Below are 21,731 nucleotides of genomic sequence, written 5' to 3'. Positions count from 1 at the left end.
TCTCAGTAACCTATAAACTGAGTTAGGAGTTGTGTCTTCAAGTTGGGGAACTCGAAGACTTGGGAACACTTCCACGTAAAAATATTATGTTCTGTATTTACTTCTGTGAACCATGTTTACTTACTTTTTCCATAGATAGGTAATTAGTAGGGCTTATACTCTAACACACTAGTCCTAAAAACTTCATTATCTCCTTCATTTCCTTAAAACAGAAACAAAAAGAGAACTACCCAACTTCCTCACAGAGATATACATGACATAGGCTAGTTAGATATGATTTATATCTCTATTTTGCTTTATATTTCTTCATGGTATCGGAGATTTGGCTTAATTAAAGAAAGATCCTGAAGTATCAAATTCTCAATTTTACGCGTACTTGAGAAATCATAGATAAGATGATTAATTTTATCAATTTATCCTTCATTTATATTAATAAAAGGTCTTAAGTAGATTTAATAAAATTAGTTTTTGTGTACATCACATGTGCATCTCGTGTGCCACACGTGCATCTCATGTGATTTACGTGCATCTCGTGCGATGTATGTGCATCTCATCTGATGTACGTGCATCTCGTGCGATTTACATGCATCTCGTGTGATGTACATACATCTCGTGTGATGTACGTGTATCTCATGCGATGAACGAACATCTTGTATACATTTCGTGTGACATACGCGCATCCATTGTCAATTAATAAAAATATTTTAGAATCACACCAATATTATTCTTAAACATGTGTATTAGTATAAAATTGGGTAGATACATAACAATGCATGCTATACAAAAATGAGAAATAATTTTGCAGTTGACTTATACCATATACCTAGTTTATTACAATAACGAGTAATCAGTGCCAAAAACTAATGCATAACAGTATGTAAGGGTCATTGTGCAGTGAACTCTGTCCTGACTTGACATTCTTGATTTTTCGTTGGCTTCTGATAATTGAAACATTGACAGCCTAAGAACCTGAAATTTGAATAGATTGGAGAACGGAAGGTGTCTTAGCTTAACGCATCAACTGACTGAAGTTATACTTTAATTTACTAGGGATGCAATAGTTTCCCCTATGTTAAGCATTTGGTTAAAGAACGTATGAATAACTGTATGACTTACAATCGTAATTGGCCCATCCAATCCGCTGTCCATCCAGATCATAAACAACAATCTTGCTTTTAAAACAACATTTGCATGGAAAATATGAACATATAGAGTCAACAAAAAAAAAAGCAAAATTAGTAGATAGTAAAAACAAGATCTTATGTTTATGCACAAATTCTTCTGGTGCTAAGGTTTTTGCTGTGATAAGACTTTTAGAAGTACAACATATATATGAATCTCAATAGCCGGTTTAGCTTAGTCACTCAACGAGCAGACATAGAGGTGCAGGGAAACAAAAAAAATGTGTGTGTGTGTGGGGGGGGGGGGGGGAAAAAAAGGGGGAGGGGGGGGGGGAGGGGGGGGGGGGGTTAAAAAATGAGGACAGGTGCAGGGAAAAAGTGCACTCATTCAACTTGAAAAAGTTTACCTCTGAGAATTGTCAATCCTTGGCTCAGAGATTTATGAAAGCCCATCCACTAGAGAGTGGAACCACCCTACAAAAGCAAAACTGTACTGAGTGCAATAAATTACTTTCATAACTAGATTACGTGCACTAAAAAATTTAAATATCTTTTGGCCACAGTGTGGTCCAATACAGAGTGACCAATACCTATGGGGTCTCAATTTTGAGGACTATCAGGAATATATGGCTCAAACTGATTGAGAGTATATGCTACAAGGCGGGAGATGGTACTAGGATTCTATTTTGGAAAGATAAGTGGATTGGTCAGGAGGCTACATTAGCAGCAATGGTAAGTCAGGAATTGGAGGTAACATTTGAGAGAGTAATGGAGAGGTTCTAGTGGCTTTTTCCAGACCTATCAAGTGTGCTAGCAATACGCAGGCAGAAACCATAGCGGAAAATATGGAATTTAATGGTGCATTAACAATGGCTTCAATAACTTCCACATGGAAATGGACTCTCTAGTTATTACTAACATCATCATCACTGGGAACACTACTAACATGATGGATTCAAGTAAAGCTTTTCCTAATATTAGTAGATGAATATCGCGAATGATCTAAATCTCAAGTGAATGCAAATTACAAGATCAGTGGAATGATATAACTTACTGCATTAACGAAAATGTCATGAGCTTCTTGGGGAAGATATGTCAGTCGTTCCGGAATCAACTATGGTTCCCATGTTTCTAGGTGTTTTAAATAATTATGGACTAATACTCAACGTTTGCCCATTCAGAGCAATACTCTCATGAATAGCGTTGTAATATTGCCTAGTCAAAAGAAAAAACGTGTGCACATAAGTTAGGATATTTATGAAAAAGTCCAACGGCAGATGAAAGATATTTATCCATGTTCCATAATTACTTTGGGGAAAGTAAAACTGGAATCATGGTCACGAAATATCAAGAAAGAGAAATGAAGTCATGCAATCTAGCTATGAAAGAAATAACATATTGTGACGGGACAAGTGGAGTGTAAGCTAAATTTGGCTCCACGACTTGACCTAGAAGCAAGACACCACCTCCGCCATTGCTTCCTTTCAAGCAATGGGAGAAAACAGTTGGGGTCACTCCTTGGGTGGAAAGCTGTGTGATAACCGAAAAGCCCAGCTTCCCTAATCCAAAGATCCCGTCAATTGCTATGTAAGGAATACTTAGGTCACCCGTCCGCGATGTGCTACACATGTATCATGAAATCCCAATGACAAGTAGCGAAAGTAATATATATTATCTAAAACTATAAAGATTAATTACTAATCACCCAAAAACGACCCCAGCAGATGAGTTTGTCATCAAGGAATTCCCCATAATTGTATATAAGTGCATAAATCTTCTATTTAATAACCTGATGTCCCATTGCCATTTCCATAATGTAATGTATACCCACAATGATTTTGAGTAGAACAAGATTGCCCTCCAATAGCACATCTTTGGTCTGAACATAAGACCGGCCGAGCTGTTGACGAGCTTGATGGATCAAAGAATTCTAAGCGGTTATGTTCTAGAATTTTTTTTTTGTCAAACACTATTCTTACAACTATCTTCTCTAAAACCAAGATTCCCTACTCTCAGATTTGAAAAAGAAAACATGGAAATTCCCAACAAGGTAATGAAGTGTCTGAACTGTTAACTATTCTATTGTGATAAATGGAGCAACAACAAAATTATTTGATTAATTTAATTTAATGTGATGATTAATTTAATAAGATGATTAATTTAATTAATTTATCCTTCATTTATATTAATAAAAGGTCTCAAGTAGAATTAATAAATTATTTTTTGTGTACATCACATGTGCATCTTGTGTGCTACACGTGCATCTCATGCGATGTGTGTACATCTCGTGCGATGAACGTGCATCTTGTGTGCATTTAGTGTAACATACGTGTATCCATTGTCAATTAATAAAAATATTTTAGAATCACATAATTATTATTTTTAAACATATGTATTAGTATACTACCATTGTGAACTATCTTCTAGCTTAATTTAATAATTTTTTATTAAAAATATATCTAAATAACTCACTTCCCTAGTAGTAATATTGAAAATGAGCCTCCAAAAGTTCATTTTATTTTTTCCCCAAAATTTCTCTTCAGAATTTAAGAATATATTGAATTATTTCTTAAAAATATATATATATAAATGATTGACCAAATTTTTAAAAATCAACTTATTTTAGTAAGTGTTCTTTTAAGAAGTGCTTTTCAAAAAAGTACTTTTGATGAGAAATACTTTATGTTTGGCCAATAAATTTAAAAAATATTTTTGAGAAGCAATTAGTGATTGGCCAAACTTCTTAAAAAGTGTTTCTAAGTGTATTTTTTTCAAAAGCACTTTTCAGGAAAGTTTTTTTTTTAATGAGAAGATGTTTTTAGCATAGGAAAAACTGTTTTTTCTGTCCCTCAAAAACACTTATTTTCTTTCAAAAGTTTGACCAAACATCTCATTTTATAAACAACTAGTGACTTTATGGTCGAAAATCAAAATGGTATAAATATAGTACCAAGAGTATGCTTGAAAATCTCATCTTTTCTCATTCAACATGAAATTATTTCACCACCTCCCATAAGCATATATTAACCTAGAAATTATAATTTCAGAATTATAATTCCAAAATAATTTAAAGTCTACAGAACACTGATTTTCAATATAAATTTAAAAGAAATATTGAGTAGATATTAGGCTGTAAAATAAAAAAACGGTTACATATAACATATAGCTTAGCTTGCAATAATAAGCAAAATATTGATTGGACCAAATAGATAATTTAATAGAAATTTTTATCTTTATCGCATTGCACATAAAAACTGAAAATTTCATGACTGTCATACGCGGCTCACGAAGGTATACTGAAAATTTAACTTCTGTAAAATGGCTAATTGTTATCTTAATACAGTTTTAGAGGTGAATAATAAAATAAATTAAGATAAGATTTAAAAATTTTAAAAAAACTAAAGTTTTAGAGGTGAATAATAAAATAAATTAAGATAAGATTTAAAATTTTTAAAAAAACTAAAGAAATTTCAAAAGTAGAAATATAATTAATTCGCGCAAGCGCGGATGAATTCACTAATTACCAATAAAATAATAGTTTCCAAACCTGAACTAAACTATATGTCAGGCAACGGTTACGGGGAACACAGCTAACCCACAGCACATCACTTCCGGTGTCTATATGTACATAGACGTCCTTTAGAGGGGAACCCAATCGAACTCTTGTAAAATAAATCCTAAAACAAAACCATGTAGTTTACGCACTACTTGAGAAATCTTAAATAAGATGATTAATTTTATCGATTTATCCTTTATTTATATTAATAAAAGGTCTCAAGTAGATTCAATAAAACTAGTTTTTGTGTACCACATGTGCATCTCGTATGCCACACGTGCATCTCGTGAGATGTACGTGCATCTCGAGCGATGTACGTGCATCTCGAGCGATGTACGTGCATCTCGAGCGATGTACGTGCATCTCGAGCGACGAACGTGCATCTCGAGCGATGAACGAGCATCTTGTGTACATTTTGTGTGACATACATGCATCCATTGTCAATTAATAAAAATATGGTCAGGAGCAAATATGATTACTAAAAGAGCACTAGGATCATTGGAAGAAATGTTTGCCATTGACTGCCGCCAATTGCTCTGTCAGGCTTACTTAGGAGTTCACCAGTCCGTGATGCACTGCATCTGTATCATAAAATTCCAACAACTATAAGGTTAAATAATGGCAAGTAGCGGAAGTAACATATACTATCTAAAACTATAAAGATGAATTATAGCTCACTCGAAAATGACCCGAGCAGATGTGTTTGTCATCAAGGAATTTCCCACAATTGTATCAAAGTACATAAAATCTGTAATATAATATCCTGATGTCTCACTGCCACCACTGTAATGGAACGTATACTCACAATGATTTTGAGTAAAACAAGATTGCCTTTCAACAACACATCTTTGGTCTGAACATAAGACCGGTCGAGCTATTGACGAGTTTGATGGATCAAATAATTCTAAGCAGTTCTGATACAAGAATAATCACGGATATGAACTTATGAGAGTACGCATCGAACCCGAGACTCGAAGCGTGCAAGTGAAGTGGAAAGGACCACCATATCGCACACCAAGAACGACCATACACTACACTCTATAGGCACCTTTTGTCTTCCCTTCATTAAGGGCTTTTGGGACATTTCACTTATGTTTGTAATACGTCTATAAATAGACTAGTTTTAGGTCTTAGTTCTTTAGTTGTTAAATGATATTGAAAGACTATTCTCTAGAGAGAGAGGGAGTTGTAACCAAAACTAGGGCAAGAACAAGTGTGGTACTCACTTGTGTTGCAAAATTGGCTAGAAACGTTGATGCTTGAGTGGTGGATTCCCTCTTGTGTCTTTGTAGAAGTGTGGTGTTACTATTGTAAGTCTTAGGGGTCCTTGGATTTGAGATATCCTTAGGTTCTTTGGTCTTGTAATAGTGTATGTCTCACCACCTATCTTTACTTTCATGTACTAGTTTGTTCTTGTTTTAGTGAAAATCGTTGGTTCTTGTTATCTTGTGTTGTTATTCCTCTTGTTATCTTGTGTTGTCCTTGAGTTTGTGGGCTGTTATCGTATCATTTGGTATCAAAGCTTGTGGTTGATTTTGTTCCAACAAAATCAATCTTGGGCTTGCTAGAAAAATCAAAAAATAAAAAGAGAAAGAAGTGTTCTTGTTCTTGTTCTTGTTCATGGACGAGAAACTTGTAGTGTTCTTGTTGTAGTCTTGGCCGAAATTCATGGAGTCTAGGTCTAGGATTTCTTTGTTATTATTATTATTTCTTGATTCACTAACACTAAAGGTATCTAGATCTATATTTGAGCTTAAAAACTTGTTAAAGTTGTGTTGTGAACAAAGTCCTAGATTGAAATTTGTGGACTTATTGTGGAGGTTGGAGTGGGCGTTGAAGGTGTTGTTATTGTTGTTCTTAAAAAGTTGTTGTGTTCTTGTTGTTCTTTGTCACTTCTCTTATCTTGACCAACTTAAAGTAGTTAATAGATGTAGAAAAGGTGAAGACAAAGTTGGAAGACTTGTTGGTGAAAGGACTAGCTCACATCACTCTTGACTTGAAAACAACTTTTTCAACCACTTTCCTTGTTTCTAGGAGCCTTGTTTTGTGGAAACTAGTACAAGTCTAATCTCATCTTTTTGAGTTGAATTTGAAAAGATTTACAAGACTTGTGTTTTTCCCTCCAAATACTAATTATCTTCCATTCCAAAAGTATAAGGACTAAAAATTCCAAGAATGGTGATTAAAACTTGTGTGGGCCCGTGACCAATTAGGGGGTGACACATCACCAATTACTGTTCAAACGACAAATTTTAAGCTCAAATTTGATCTTCTAGTTTCATTTTTTTGTTTCTTTTGTTGATTCTAATACTAACTTACAAGCTAGTAACCACTTACTAGATTGTGAGTTGGTTTGAAACCGTTCTTTGTGTTTACATCCTTGTTTATTTTTTTTTTATTTTGGAGTCGTTGTAAACATTGGAATTCACCTCTCAACACCTCATGGAGTACAAGTAAGCATACAACACTTGTGAGATTAAGTGTGAGGAATCCGAGAACAAAGAAATAAAGAGAGAGTGTGAGGACCTTTCTTTTACAACTAATCCGTTTGTTGTCTTGTAGTGAAACTTCTTGGCTAAACTCAATTGAGCCGGATGAGATTGAAGGCAAAACTCGAGTTGGAGAGGAAGCCAAGGTGTAAAATAAAGACGTTGGCCGAGACTTAAAATTGTTGTGTTCTCGGTTTCTTCTTATTTTGTGGACTGTTTTGGAGCCATTTTCATTTGACGAGTGCCATGAATTTGAGGTCAATTTCCTCTCAAGATGGAGAGGATGATACAAGCACGATCATAAAGATGAACGTTTTTGAGTATTTTGGATGTAACCTCGGAGGTGTACGAGTTGAAGTGTTAAAAAGGGCTCCAAACTGCCCCTAAAAACACTCTATGGGTGCCTATTTGCCTACTTGATCATTAAAGGGCCTTTTTGTCATTTTATCTTTTTATTTGTAAAGTACTATAAATAGAACAATTAGGGTTTTAGTTCATTAGTTTTTGTTGAAAGAACACATCTCTTGAGAGAGAGGGTCTTTAGACCTAAACTAGGACATGAACAAGTGTGAATTCAGTTGTGATTGTGTATTGCTTGGAAATGTTGGTGCTTGAGCGATCGAATCCCTCTTGTGTCACATAAGAGTGTGGTGTTGCTATTGTAAGTCTTAGGGGTCCTTAGATTTAATACATCTTTGGGTTCTTAACCTTGTAATAGTGTATGTCTCACTTCCTATCATTACATATCATGTACTAGTTGTGTAGTCTAGTGAACCTTTTGGTTTTTGTTGTACTTGTAATCTTGTAACCGTTGGATTCTTGTTATTGTAGTGTTGTTCCTCTCATTATTGTTGTTTATCTCTTGTTGTTGTTAGTGCTTTTGGTGTCTTTTACACCTTGTTTCTTGATGTTGTTGGAATCGAGATTTGGTGTTTGTTGAGCTCTCGGGTTTCCCTTTGTTTGTGGACTAATTTTGGCTTGTTTTTGATACGTATCAAATTTGTATCATATCAAGTTCTGTTTTAGAAAGAAAATTTTCGTCAAACACTATTCTTAGCCTGAAACAATCATAAAATTGCTAAAAAGGTGGTTAATCTTAGCCACTAGATCACTAAAGTAAGAAAAAACCAAGAAAGACAACGTAAACAAGAATTCCTGAGGCCACAAATCCAACTTAGTACTTATAAAATCTACTAATAAACCCAAGAAATAATCAAACAAACAAGCTTTACCAAATATAATTTCCACTAGTCCTAGAAACTTCATTATCTCCTTCATTTCTTTAAAAGAGAAACAAAAAGAGAACTACCCAACTTCCTGATAGAGATGTACATGACCTAAGCTAGTTAGATATGATTTCTATCTCTATTTTGCTTGATATTTCTTCATGGTATCGGAGATTAGGCTTAATTAAAGAAAAATCATGAAGTATCAAATTCTCAATTTTACGTGTACTTGAGAAATCATAGATAAGATGATTAATTTTATCAATTTATCATTCATTTATCTATAATCTATCTATAATCTATATCTATAATATATTAAAGGTGTGAAGACCCTTAGAAAAGTTATTTGAACTTTTTGCCCTTTATTAAAAGACAATTCTTTAAACAAAATTGTCATTTACTATTTTTTATTATATTTAAAAAATAAAAAATCTCATTATTTTTTGCAAAATAGATATATAATAGGATTTTTGTAAACTAGATATATAATAAGAGTCCTAATAAACATTGTCTTATTTTTGGAAAAATAAAAACGTATGATTATAAATTTTCATTATTGTTGGCAATCTAAGAATTATACAAACACGCAGGTTTGCAAAAGTAGAAAACTGCCTTTTTTTTTTTTGTGGAAATTAAAAATTTTCCATTTATATTTTTAGCAAAATATTTTTAATTTGCAGAATAAAAATTGAAGTGAGAGTTTTTTTTTATTATATTATAGGAGTCCTTTTTTTAATCTCTTTTTACCCTAATACAAATTATATAGGAGTTAAAAATCATATTCTTTTTTGGTTTATGAATACTCCTTCTATAAAAGAAGTTGTTTTGTGTGGTTATTAAATTACGTGAATAAGAGGTACGTAGGAATAGCTATTTTCTTCTCTTAATGTTTTCATTTTTTTTGGTTTAATTTTTGTGCAACTCACTTTATTGCTATGTTGTCAATTGTGTATTTGGATTGATAATCAATTTCTAACAAATTCAACTCAAAATTTATGATTAGCTTAAATTAATTAACAATGAAAAATGGTTGGCTCTATTTGAGTGTTTGTCATCTATTGTATTGTATTGTGTTCTTAGTTCATCTATTATATTGTATTGTGTTCTTAGTTAAAATACAATATTTATTTTGATTTAATTGTATTATTTTGATATCTCTATCATTATATTGTTTTATTACAGTTTACAGGTGGTAGATGAATGTTGATTGACTTTTAAAAATATTTTTGGTAAATGTTAGTTTTTTTTTCTTTTTTTTTTTGTTTCCCAAGGTATCCCCACAGCTGGCAGCCGTGAGACTAATCCTCCGTTCCTCGGTCAGTGCATTTTGCGGTAGGAAACTGGCCACAGAATTTGCTCCATTCGCCAGAGGCGGGGATCGAACCCCCCACCTCTTGCTTAAGCGACATAGTGCTGAACCACTATGTCAACTCTGGTGGTTGGTAAAGGTTAGGTTTAATAAATGAATTCTCCATCTTTACATATCAAAAGATATTGAATTTAATTATTGTATTCATGTTTATTATTTAAACAAATATCCTATTTAGTGTAACGTTTGAACTCATTAAAGTGAGATACATGCGCTTCGCGTGTACACTTAAACTAGTATATTAAAAGTGTGAGAGGCGTTAGAAATGTGTTTGAACTTTTTACGCTTCATTAGAAGTCTTTGTTTTAGACAAAATAGTCTTTTCACTTTTTTTTTTCCTAATATTTAAGAGTTGAAAATTAATTAAATATATTTATGGTAAAGTCTTCCCTTATTAGATTACTACTTTTTCAGATTATTACAGAATTATATTTAAATATTTAAAATTAAGGAGTCCCAACATATATGGTAAGAGAAAAATATATTTTAAGAATTTATGTGTCTGAAATATATGGTAAGAAGAAAATATATTTTAAAAATCATGAAGTCCTAAAATATATAATAAGTAGAGAATATATTTAAAATTTATGAACTCCAAAAAAATACTATAAAATAAAATTATATGATAAATACAATCCGATCCTAAAAATATAGGAAGGCTATTTCATTACTTGAATTGAAATAAAAAAAAAAAAGACAAAATAGAACCAAATTTAAAACCCAACTTTAACGTCTGAAATTAAAAAGGAAAAAGAAATATAAAATTCAAATAGTAAAGTTTAATACAAAATTGAACCAAATTAAAAACGAAACTTTAATGTCTAGAAAAGAAAAGGAAAAAAAACTAAAATTCCCATAAGTAAAGTTTAGTTTATTTGGAACTCGCATTATTTTAATATTAATAAATAATATATGGAATAAAAATAAAGACCTATCATAATAAAAATCTTTTTTTAACTCCGTTATTAAAAATCGATCCTAAACATATTGGAAGGCTATTTCATTAATCTATAATCTATATCTATAATCTATAATCTACAAACTATAATCTATATTTATAACCTATAATCTATAATCTATAATCTATATCTATAATATATTAAAAGTGCGAAGGACCTTAGAAATATTGTTTAACTTTTTGTACTTCATTAAAAGTCTTTGCTTTGGACAAAATCGTCTTTTCACTATTTTTTTCTAATTCTTAAAAACAACAACAACAAACCCAGTATATTCCCACATAGTGGAGTCTGGGGAGGGTAAAATGTACGCAGTCCATACCACTACCCCCGAAGGAGTAGAGAGGTTGTTTCCGATAGACCCCCGGTTCAAGACAAAAGACCGTAGACCAACAGTCGTGCAACATGATAAAGAACAAAGAACCAACATCCACAAAAATAAAGTATAATTAACCAAAAGACAAACAATATGCTAAAGTAACAAAAGAACCAACATTCACAAACAAACAGTATAATTAACAACCCAAGGACCCCTTCCCCCATAACTGAAACTCCCAACCAAGCTATCCTTATTAGAACTAATCAGAATTAATTAAGAGTTAAAAACTAATTAAATATATTGATGGTAAAACTTTCCTTATTAGAACTAATCAGAATTAATGACAATTAATATTTTTTCCATTAGCTTAAGAATTCTAAATCAACTAAATTTGATTTTAAATATAGAAAAAAAGAAAAATAGTCGTACCACAAATATGGTTCAAATTGATGTGTCTCTTAATTTCTGGCAACAACGGAAAGTGGTACTGCATAACAAACACAAAAATGATGATCCATCAACCACTTGAAATTTCTAGTGGAAAAATATATATTTACTTGCAATAAACTATATGCTTATATTTATATTATTATATTAAAGTGTGAAGAGTTTTTGAAAAGTGATTTAAACTTTTACCATTCATTAAAAATCTCTGCAATAGATAAAATAATTTAATCTTAAATAATCAGACGTTACACGCGCGAGGCACGTGCGACTAAACTAGTATTAATAAAAGGTTTCAAGTTGATTTAATAAAATTAGTTTTTGTGTACATCATATGTGCATCTCGTGTGCTACACGTGCATCTCATGCGATGTACGTGTATCTCGTGTGATGAACGGGCATCTTGTGTGCATGTCGTGTGATATACGTGCATCCATTGTCAATTAATAAAAATATTTTAGAATCACATCAATATTATTTTTAAACATGAGTATTAGTATACTACCATTGTGAACTATCTTCTAGCTTAATTTAATATTTTTTTTATTAAAAAAAAATTGGGTAGATACATAATAACGCATGCTATACAAAAATGAGAAATAATTTAGTAGTTGACTTCTACCATATACCTACTTTATTACAAGAATGAGTAGTAAGTGCCAAACACTAATGCGTAACAGTATGTAAGGGTCATTGTGCAGTAAGTCTGTCAACAGGTCCGGGCTGGGTCAACCTGGATCCGACCCGTTTTATTTTATGATTCGTGGGCCTGTTCGGTTTCGAGTCCAACAGTATTTTTTCAAAAAACAAACCGGGACCGGCCCATTAAGGGTTTACCGGTCAAACATAAAAAAAAACGAAATTAAAAGTTTTTTTCTAATATACACTATATATACCCATCTATATACATTTTAAATACGTTGAACAATATACACACAACATATATACTACATTAGAAAACATATACACATGTATATGACTATACGTTAAATATATATACTACTTTAGAGTGTATTCAAAATATGTGCATATATACGTACGATATAATATATGTACTACTTTGATACAAATCTGTCCACCAAGATGTCAAAACAGTCCACAAAATATGAGAAGAACAAGCAACACAAAGGGATACAAGATGACAAACACAAGATTATTACAAGATTAATAACCAAGTATATTTCAACATTAGCCCCTAATGAATGTAATAATCAAAACCACACTCTTACGGTGATCGCCAAGGTAATCGACTCACCTCAAGATCCACCGTTTCTAAGCAAAGAACAATATTGGCTTTTCCAAGCCCTATACTAAGGATGACTTTTTCATGTCCTAACTAAGACTATAATAAGGTGGTCTACTCTCAAGAGAGAGGATTTCAAGTGTTTCAATCTTTCATCTTTCATAAACTAACTAGCAAATGAACTAATAGAACCTATTTATTGTCTAGCTTATTACATAACAAAATGACCACAATACCCTTAATGAAAAGGGGTGGTCATGGAGTGTTACTTGGACAAGGCTAAGTAACCAAAATGTCCTTAATGAAGGCCCAAAACCGCGAGTCCTCAATCTTCAATGCTCCAAGCAATCTTTCACACGTGGGATTGCTCTTTGGTGTACTCAAATCGGCCCCTTCATGTAGGATCCCATTTCCTTAATATGACCAAAGCTTGATGCCCCACGTACTGACTTCGAATGATGTCATTGAAAGCTAAGGTGGCCATTTGAATCGTATCATACTTTAAATAATATACATACAATATACATACACTATATATATACTAATTTTGAAAATTTGAATACATAATTATATATACACCTATATACGTTAAATATATATACTACTTTAGAGTCTATTGAAAATATATACACATATATACGTAGAAATACAATACAATATATGTACTACTTTAAATAATATACATACAACATATACATACTACATATATACTACTTTAGAAAACATATACACATGTATTCCTTAAATATATACTACTTTAGAGTCTATTGAAAATATATACACATATATACGTACCATACAATATATGTACTGCTTTAAATAATATACATACAACATATATATGCTATATACATACTACTTTAGAAAACATATACACATGTATACGTTAAATATATACTACTTTAGAGTCTATTGAAAATATATACGTACCATACAATATATGTACTACTTTAAATAATATACATACAACATATATACACTATATGCATACTACTTTAGAAAACATATACACATGTATACGTTAAATATATACTACTTTAGAGTCAATTGAAAATATATACACATATTATAGTCATATATACTACTTTAAAAACATATAAACATTAAGTATATACTATTTTAATATATAAAAAATATGTACACATATATGTAGAATATATACTACTTAAAATATCACTTGAAAGTTGAAACGATATACATACAACCCATATACACTATATGTATACGCTAAAATATTATATATGTATAATTTAGTGACTATAGAAAATATGCTACTTAATATAATAATACTCTAGGTTTTGAACTTAAAAAAAATATTTTTTCATTATGTGTATATATGTTTGTTATGTTTAATTGTCTATTACTTAGTGTAAAGTTTGATAGTAGATTAGTAATTTATTAAAACTAAGTATTTAATTCAAACTAAAAATTCAATTTAAATGGAAAAAATTATAAAGTAAGGAGTGAATGAATGTTGTATTTTATTGATTGCAAAATGATCCAAAATTTATAATTTACATGAATGGAAAATCTACAACTTTTGCATCATTTTTTCCAACTCATTCATGTTAATATTAACGGAAACTGGCATAGAATAATCAAAATCAATGGGGGAAAAACAGTGCATTGGACTTGATTGTGCTGAGTTCTCCTTTGAAGTCATCATTTCTTCAAGATTCTGTTTGTCTTTCGGGTCCACCTCCATTCCTTGATTTCTTAGTTCATCTCTACTCCAATCTCTGAGGCAAACTAGAACATTCATCGTATTGCTCTCCAATGAGTGTCGGTTGTCCCCAAGCTGTTGTCGTCCCTGACTAAAAGTGCTCTCCGATGCAACGGTTGACATTGGAGCATTCAATATATCTCTAGCTAATCTTAAAAGCACAGGATATTGTCTTTTATTATTCTTCCACCAATCCGAGGCATTGATCTATCGTCTACAATCCTCTACGGCGTTCGAAGATAATACTTAGCTCTTCCCGAGAAGTTGTTGTGTAAGTTCCTGCCTCAACGCTATTCCAAATATTTAAATCATAAAAGTAATCAGGATAACCACTATGTGCTGGTCTTTTAGAAGATAATGACTCCTCGGGAGCACGAGGAGCGATAGTTGGAGTGATATTTGTCTGTACAGCTACATCAAGTAAATCGACATAATGGTTATATAATTTTTTGATGTAAACGTTCGCATCACTCATAGTCGTAAACAAATCTGGTTGTTCTTGTTCTTCATCTTCAGAATCATGTAGCATACATTCAGTCGAACCAACAAATGAACCGCAAAATTAGTTAAAAGTCAATGTAATAGGAACTTTACTAGCAAGACAAGTTTTTAAATAATTATACGTAGCATTCCATCTAGTATCACATTCTTCAAGCATAAATATCAGCGTAAGTCCATTTTGTTCACATTTAACTTTAAATTCTCACTTTTTTTTTCGATTATTTCTTTTAATAAAGACAACAGCAAGCCAGATCTTCTCAATATAAAACTCAAAAAATTCAAGACCATCTCTTACAATTGAATTATATATATGACAAACACATCTAACATGAAATATTTCAGGTAACGATAGAGAGAGATCATTTTTTAACTTTTCAATAGCTGTGTTGTTGTTACAAGCATTATCAAAAGCAATAAATATAACTTTTCTTTCAATACCATAAAATTCTGCAACTTTACTAATAGATTCAACAATAAATTCTCCAGTATATCTACGATCTTCATCATACAAAAAAGCTAGAATACATTTTTGCATAACAAAATTATTATCTATCCAGTGACAAGTATTGGTTAAATAATCATTTGTAACAACAGAACGATCAAGATCAGTAGTTAGAGTCATTCTACATTGAATATTTTTTAACAATGTAGAAAAATAATAAACATATTGTGAATGAAGTCTAAAAATATCAACACGACAAGTACTTCTAGGAATATCATTAAACATAGGATTATAAATTGCTTGAATATAATGAATAAAAGCATTCAAAGAAGGAAAAGTGAAAGACAAACAACCCACAACCACCATTTTTGCTATTTCTTCCTGGTCCCTTAATTTATTATAATTCTTAATTACCTGACCGATTGTTGGGTCCATTCTAGTTTGTTTTGGCCCACCAATAGCCTCACCATTTTTTGAAATAAATAACTCTCTTTAGTGATTCTCTCTCATATGTCTAATTAACGTACCCGTACCTCTTTGATTGCCTCATCTTTTATGCTCATATACTTGTTGACAAATATTGTATTGCACCTTAGTTTTTCTTCTATATGTGTAAAAAATTTCAATGCAATACTAGTTTTTCTACGACTTTTAGGGACAACGGGAGGATGGGGAAGAAGATTAACCGATTTAAATCTAATATTAGCATTTCCTACTGTGGGTGTCTCACCAATATTTTCATCATCTTCATCTAAATTAACCACATCAACTTCATTTTCTTATTCTATACCATAATTTTCTCGAGCTTCTGCATAATCCATATTGTGATCACCTACACCTACTTCTTCTTCAAAAGGTTGACTAAGCGGTACCTGAGACACACATGTATATCTACTACTTGAACTATCTCTACCACCACTAATTCGCTTTTTACTACCACTACCACTTTCGGAACAAAAACTTTTGACACTTTTACCGAGGTTTCTTAATTTATCCATAATATAAATCAAACTAAAAAAAATCAAAATACAAAAAAATAATAAAATTAAATATTCAACAATTAATACACTAGTTAAAATTAAAAGTAAGAGATAGAACGAAAATACCAAATTTTAAAAGTATCCGAAAGTTGCAACTTTAAAATACTTTCACTCGTATTTGTAATTGCAAAATAAAAAATAAAATTGAGCACTTTAGGAGATATATAGAATATTTGAGAGAATGAAAACTGTGTGAAAAATGATTTGAAAGTGTAGGGTATTTATAGAAAATTTTTTGGATTTTAAAAAATATTTTAAATTATTTTTTTAAAATGGGCCAAAGAGCCGTTTGAGGCTCCAAACGACTATATAGCCGTTGGGTCCAATGGCTACTTTTGGCCTAAATGGCTATGTCCAAGTTTTTTATTTTTAAAAAAATCGGGTCGGTTCGGGTCGGGCAACCGGTGAGCTTAGTCCTGGTTGAGTCTGGACTGGGTCAACCGAACCCAAAAAAATGGTCCAGCCAAGGACTAAAACCCTGTAGCCCGGGGGCTGATCGGGCTGGGTCAAACCGGGTTGATCTTGTTAAATGGGTCGGGTTTAGGAGGCGGGGTAAAACCGGCCTATTTGACAGCCTTATTGTGCAGTGAACTTTGTCTTGACTTGACATTCTTGGTTTTCCATTGGCTTCTTGTAGTTTAAACATTGACAGCCTGAGAACCTAAAATTTGAACAGATTGGACGACGACATGCGTCTTAACTTAACGCGTCAACTGACTGAAGTTATACTTTAATTTACTAGAGATGAAATAGTTTCCCCTATGTTAAGCATTTGGTAAAAGAGCGTATGGATAACTGTATGACTTACAATCGTAATTGGCCCATCTAATCCGCTATTCATCCAGATCATAAAAAACGATCTTGTCTTTTAGAACAATATCTGCATGGAAAATATGAACAAATAGAATTAACACAAAAGAAGCAAAACTAGCAGACAGTTAAAACAAGACCCTATGTTTATGCACAGATTCTTCTGATGCTAAGGTTTTTGTTGTGATAAGACTTTTAAAAGTAAAGGATATATACGAATCTCAATAGCCGATTTAGCTCAGTAACTCAGCGAGCAGACATAGAGGTGCAGGGAAACAAAAAAAAGGGAGTTAAAAAATGAGGACAGGGAAAAGTGCACTCATTTAACTTGAAAAAGATTACCTCCGAGAACTTCAATCCTTGGCTCAGAGATTTATGAAAGCCCATGCACCAGAGAGCGGAACCACCCTACAAAACAAAACTGTACTGAGTGCGATAAATTACTTTCATAACTAAATTGCGTGCACTAAAAAATTTAAATAGGGAGAACACATTTAGGGTCACTCCTTAGGTGGAAAGCCATGCAATAACCGAAAAGCCTAGCTTCCCTAATCCAAAGATCCCGTTAATTGCTCTTTAAGGAATACTTAGGTCACCTGTCCCTGATGTGCTGCACCTGTATCATAAAACCCCAATGACGAGAAGAGAAAGTAACATATATTATCTAAAACTATAAAGATGAATTACTGCTCACCCGACCAGATGAGTTTGTCATCAAGGAATTCACCACAATTGTATATAAGTGCATAAAATCTTCTATATAATATCCTGATGTCCCATTACCATACCGTAATGGAACGTATACCCACAATGATTTTTAGTAGAACAAGATTGCCCTCCAATAGCACATCTTTGGTCTGAACATAAGACCGGTCGAGCTGTTGACGAGCTTGATGGATTAAAGAATTCTAAGCGGTTCTGTGATGAAAAGTGCTCTGTTTTTGCTTCACTCTAAGGATCCCACTAATAATAGTCTTCTTCTATCATGTAGGGATCTTCTTCTCGGCCTGAGGAACCCCCCGCTGAAGCATGAATCACGCCAAACAAATGAAGTTGTTGATCGTTTGCCTAAAGAAGGATTGAAGTTGCCCAACAATAAACCTTTTGTTATCTGGAATGACCCCCTAGTATTAAGAAGTTTTTGGAAGTGGCCACTCTTACTGCACCTTTTGTAGGGCCTGTTGTGCCCATTACTAATATTTTCTATTCTAGTGCCTGTCCTGCTGTAGTATTAGACCATCTGCCATCAGATGTTTCTGTTTTATCCTATGATGCATATTATTAAATAAATAAAATTATCTATAAAAAAAATATTGAAAATGAGCCTCCAAAAGTTAATTTTATTTTTTCCTCAAAATTTCTCTTCAAAATTTAGCAATACATTAAATTGTTTCTTAAAAATAATATATATAAATCATATTTTTTAAAAAAATAGGTCCCAAAAACTGTTTGACCAAATTTTTAAAATCAACTTATTTTAGTAAGTGTTCTTTTAAGAGATGCTTTTCAAAAAAGTACTTTTGACGAGAAATAGTTTGTGTTTGGTCAATAAATTCAAAGAACACTTTTGAGAAGCAATTAGTGTTTGACCAACCTTTTAAAAAGTGTTTTTAAGTATATTTTTTTCAAAAGTACTTTTTAGAAAAGTTTTTTCTAAGGAAAAGTTGTTTTTAGCTTATGAAAAACTATTTTTCTACCCTTCAAAAACACTTATTTTTTTCAAAAGTTTGACCAAACATCTCATTTTATAAACAACTAGTGACTTTAGGAAGTTTGACCAAACATCTTATTTTATAAACAACTAGTGACTTTATGGTCGAAAATCAAAATGGTATAAATATAGTACCAAGTGTGTGCTTGAAAATCTCATCTTATCTCCTTCAACGTGAAATTATTTCACCACCTCCCATAAGCATCTATTAACCTAGAGATTATAATTTCAGAATTATAATTCCAAAATAATTTAAAGTTTACATAACATTGTTTTTCAACAAAAAATTAAAAGAAATATTGAGTAGATATTAGGCCGTAAAATAAAAAAATGATTACATATAACATATAGCTTAGCTTGCCATAATAAGCAAAATATTGATTGGACCTAATAGATAATTTAATAGAAATTTTTATCTTCGGAAAAGGGTCTACTATACCCTTCAACTATTGAAAATGGTACATAAATATCCTCCTTCCACATTTAGGCTCAAAAATATCCTTTCATCCATCTATTTGGCTCAAAAATATCTTTAGTGTATTAGAAATAACTAAAAAATGCCCTTATTCCATCTATTGGTTCAAAAATACCTCTCCATCTACCTATTTGGATAAAAAACGCCTTTAACATGAAATTTAAGTCCAAAAATATCTCCTTCTTTTAACAAATTCTGATGTTGAATATAATTTTTTTCAATTAAATACATGACATTATTTTTATTAGTTCACATGTAATTAGACTCAAATTCATTCACAATTTAACCCATTCAGTATACTCCCACAAAAGGTAACTGTACGTCTGTAATATAAATAACAAAAACTAAGGAATCACTCGAATTGCCACAATGGAAGATTAGATTGATTATATAACAACAAACAACAACATATTCAGTATACACCCACAAAACACGTCTGAAAAAAGTAAGTGTACGTCCGTAATATAAATAACAAAAACTAAGGAGTTGCATTATCTAATAAAATCTTAATACAAAGTAAAGCGTGATTAAAAAGATATAAAGCCAAAGTAATTAACTAATAATTAATTACATAATATTAAAAGGGAGAACCAAAATAATTAATTTTCATAGGGTTATGTTCTACAATTTTTCTATCAAAAATCTTTGTAAAATATTTAATTTCCATCAATTTGCTGTACTTTTTATGCAGGTTTTCTCTGAGTCTGAGCTGTAATTTTTAGCACGCATACACAACGATGACATAAAAAAAATATTCACTTGATTAATAATTGAAGGCAAATAAATATATTGGAAAAATAAAAGATACATTATCTTAAAAGAAAGAGTCCCTTAATATAGAATTATAAAATAAATAGTAAAATAGAGTAAACTCGCACAATAATAATAACACACCCAGTGTATTCTCATGAAATAAGGTCTGACAAGAGTATAAAATATACGCAGTTCATATGGTGGCAGAGCCACCTTTTCTCTAGGGGTTCACCCTAACCCCCTTCAACGAAAAATTATACTATTTTTATATTTATTTTTACAATGTTAAAAATATTTTTTATGCATATATAGTAGATATTGAACCCCCTTCGACTAGTTCGTATTATATACTTCTGAACCCGCTCAATGAAAATTCTGGCTCTGCCACTGTGTAATACCCCGTGCTTCTACCTAGCTTAAAATCGTCCCAGAAATGTTAAAGACTTGCTTTAAAAGATGAATCCACTTTTATGCATGTGGAATTTTTAAGATTTTGACTTTTTGTTGTTTGGAAAATTGAATAATCTTTTCATCGATACCAAATTCGCCCAAATCAGACACCCGGGCGAAGAGTTAGAGTCATTTTAGTAAGACAGTGTGCCACTTGAGCCATCAACGCATCGCGGCGCATGCCAAAATGGCAATCGTCAAAATTCAGTGAGCTTCAGCGATTATGGAGCATCGCGCCAAGGCTCAATTTCAGAGTTGTCAATTTCCAGTGTACCAACGCGATTCCTTCGGGTCGCAGTACACTTTCAGTTCACAAATGATGTAGCAACGCGATTCTACCGCGTCGTGCCGTCAGCCCGGTTTCAAGTTGGCAATTTCCAGTGACACGACGCGATAGCGTCGTGTTGCGCCAACCTACCAAATCGGGATATTTTGACGAAAATTAAATATTTTGTCCAGGGATAAATTAGTCTTTTTTCAAAGTTTTAACATGTCCAAGTGCGGGATTTAATCCCTAAAAATGTTTTAAACTATTATTTTACTCATTTTTCTCTAAAACAAGAGCATTCTCTCCCAATAAACAAAACCCTAGCTTTCAAGAACTCAAAGTCAATTCCAAGAATCTTTCCAAGAACTTCAAGAAACTTACAATCAAGGTATGTCAAGTGTTGATTCATGGGTCCCTTTTACCCATGAAGCTCAAGAATCTCTTTTCAAAATCCAAGAATTTGTGTATTTATGAATGTTCATGATTTAGTTGAATTTAAAATTCATATTCATGTTATGGTTGGGTTTTGATTCATGTTTTGAATTAAGTTTTCCAATGATTGATCCTAGTATGTGATGTTTTACATAACATTCATGATAAACCCTTCAAATTGCAAATTAACTTATGCAACCATGATAATTAGATGCATTGATGATGGAATAACCAAAGTATGCTCCCCATGTGTTTGATAAAATTCCTATGTGAAGGAAAAGTGTCATTATAGAATGTTAATATGAAATCCCCATATATGTACAAGTCAATGCATGTCAAGTGTTTGATGAAATGTCTTAGTTAATAAATTATGGATATATATATATATAACCATTGTTGTGCT

At 32.0% G+C, this 21,731-nt stretch overlaps 2 pseudogenes; both read right to left on the bottom strand.

Moving 5' to 3' along the window:
• Positions 1-831: 831 nt before the first annotated feature.
• Positions 832-5,111, bottom strand: LOC107846096 (annotated as a pseudogene).
• Positions 5,112-5,155: 44 nt separating this feature from the next.
• LOC107846097 overlaps positions 5,156-21,731 on the bottom strand; it is a 152,553-nt pseudogene continuing 135,977 nt past the window's right edge.

The sequence above is a fragment of the Capsicum annuum genome, chromosome 11, assembly GCF_002878395.1.
Source record: "Capsicum annuum cultivar UCD-10X-F1 chromosome 11, UCD10Xv1.1, whole genome shotgun sequence".
NCBI classification, from domain to species: domain Eukaryota; kingdom Viridiplantae; phylum Streptophyta; class Magnoliopsida; order Solanales; family Solanaceae; genus Capsicum; species Capsicum annuum.
Note: the sequence above shows the minus strand (reverse complement) of the source record. Positions and strands in the feature narration are given on the sequence as shown.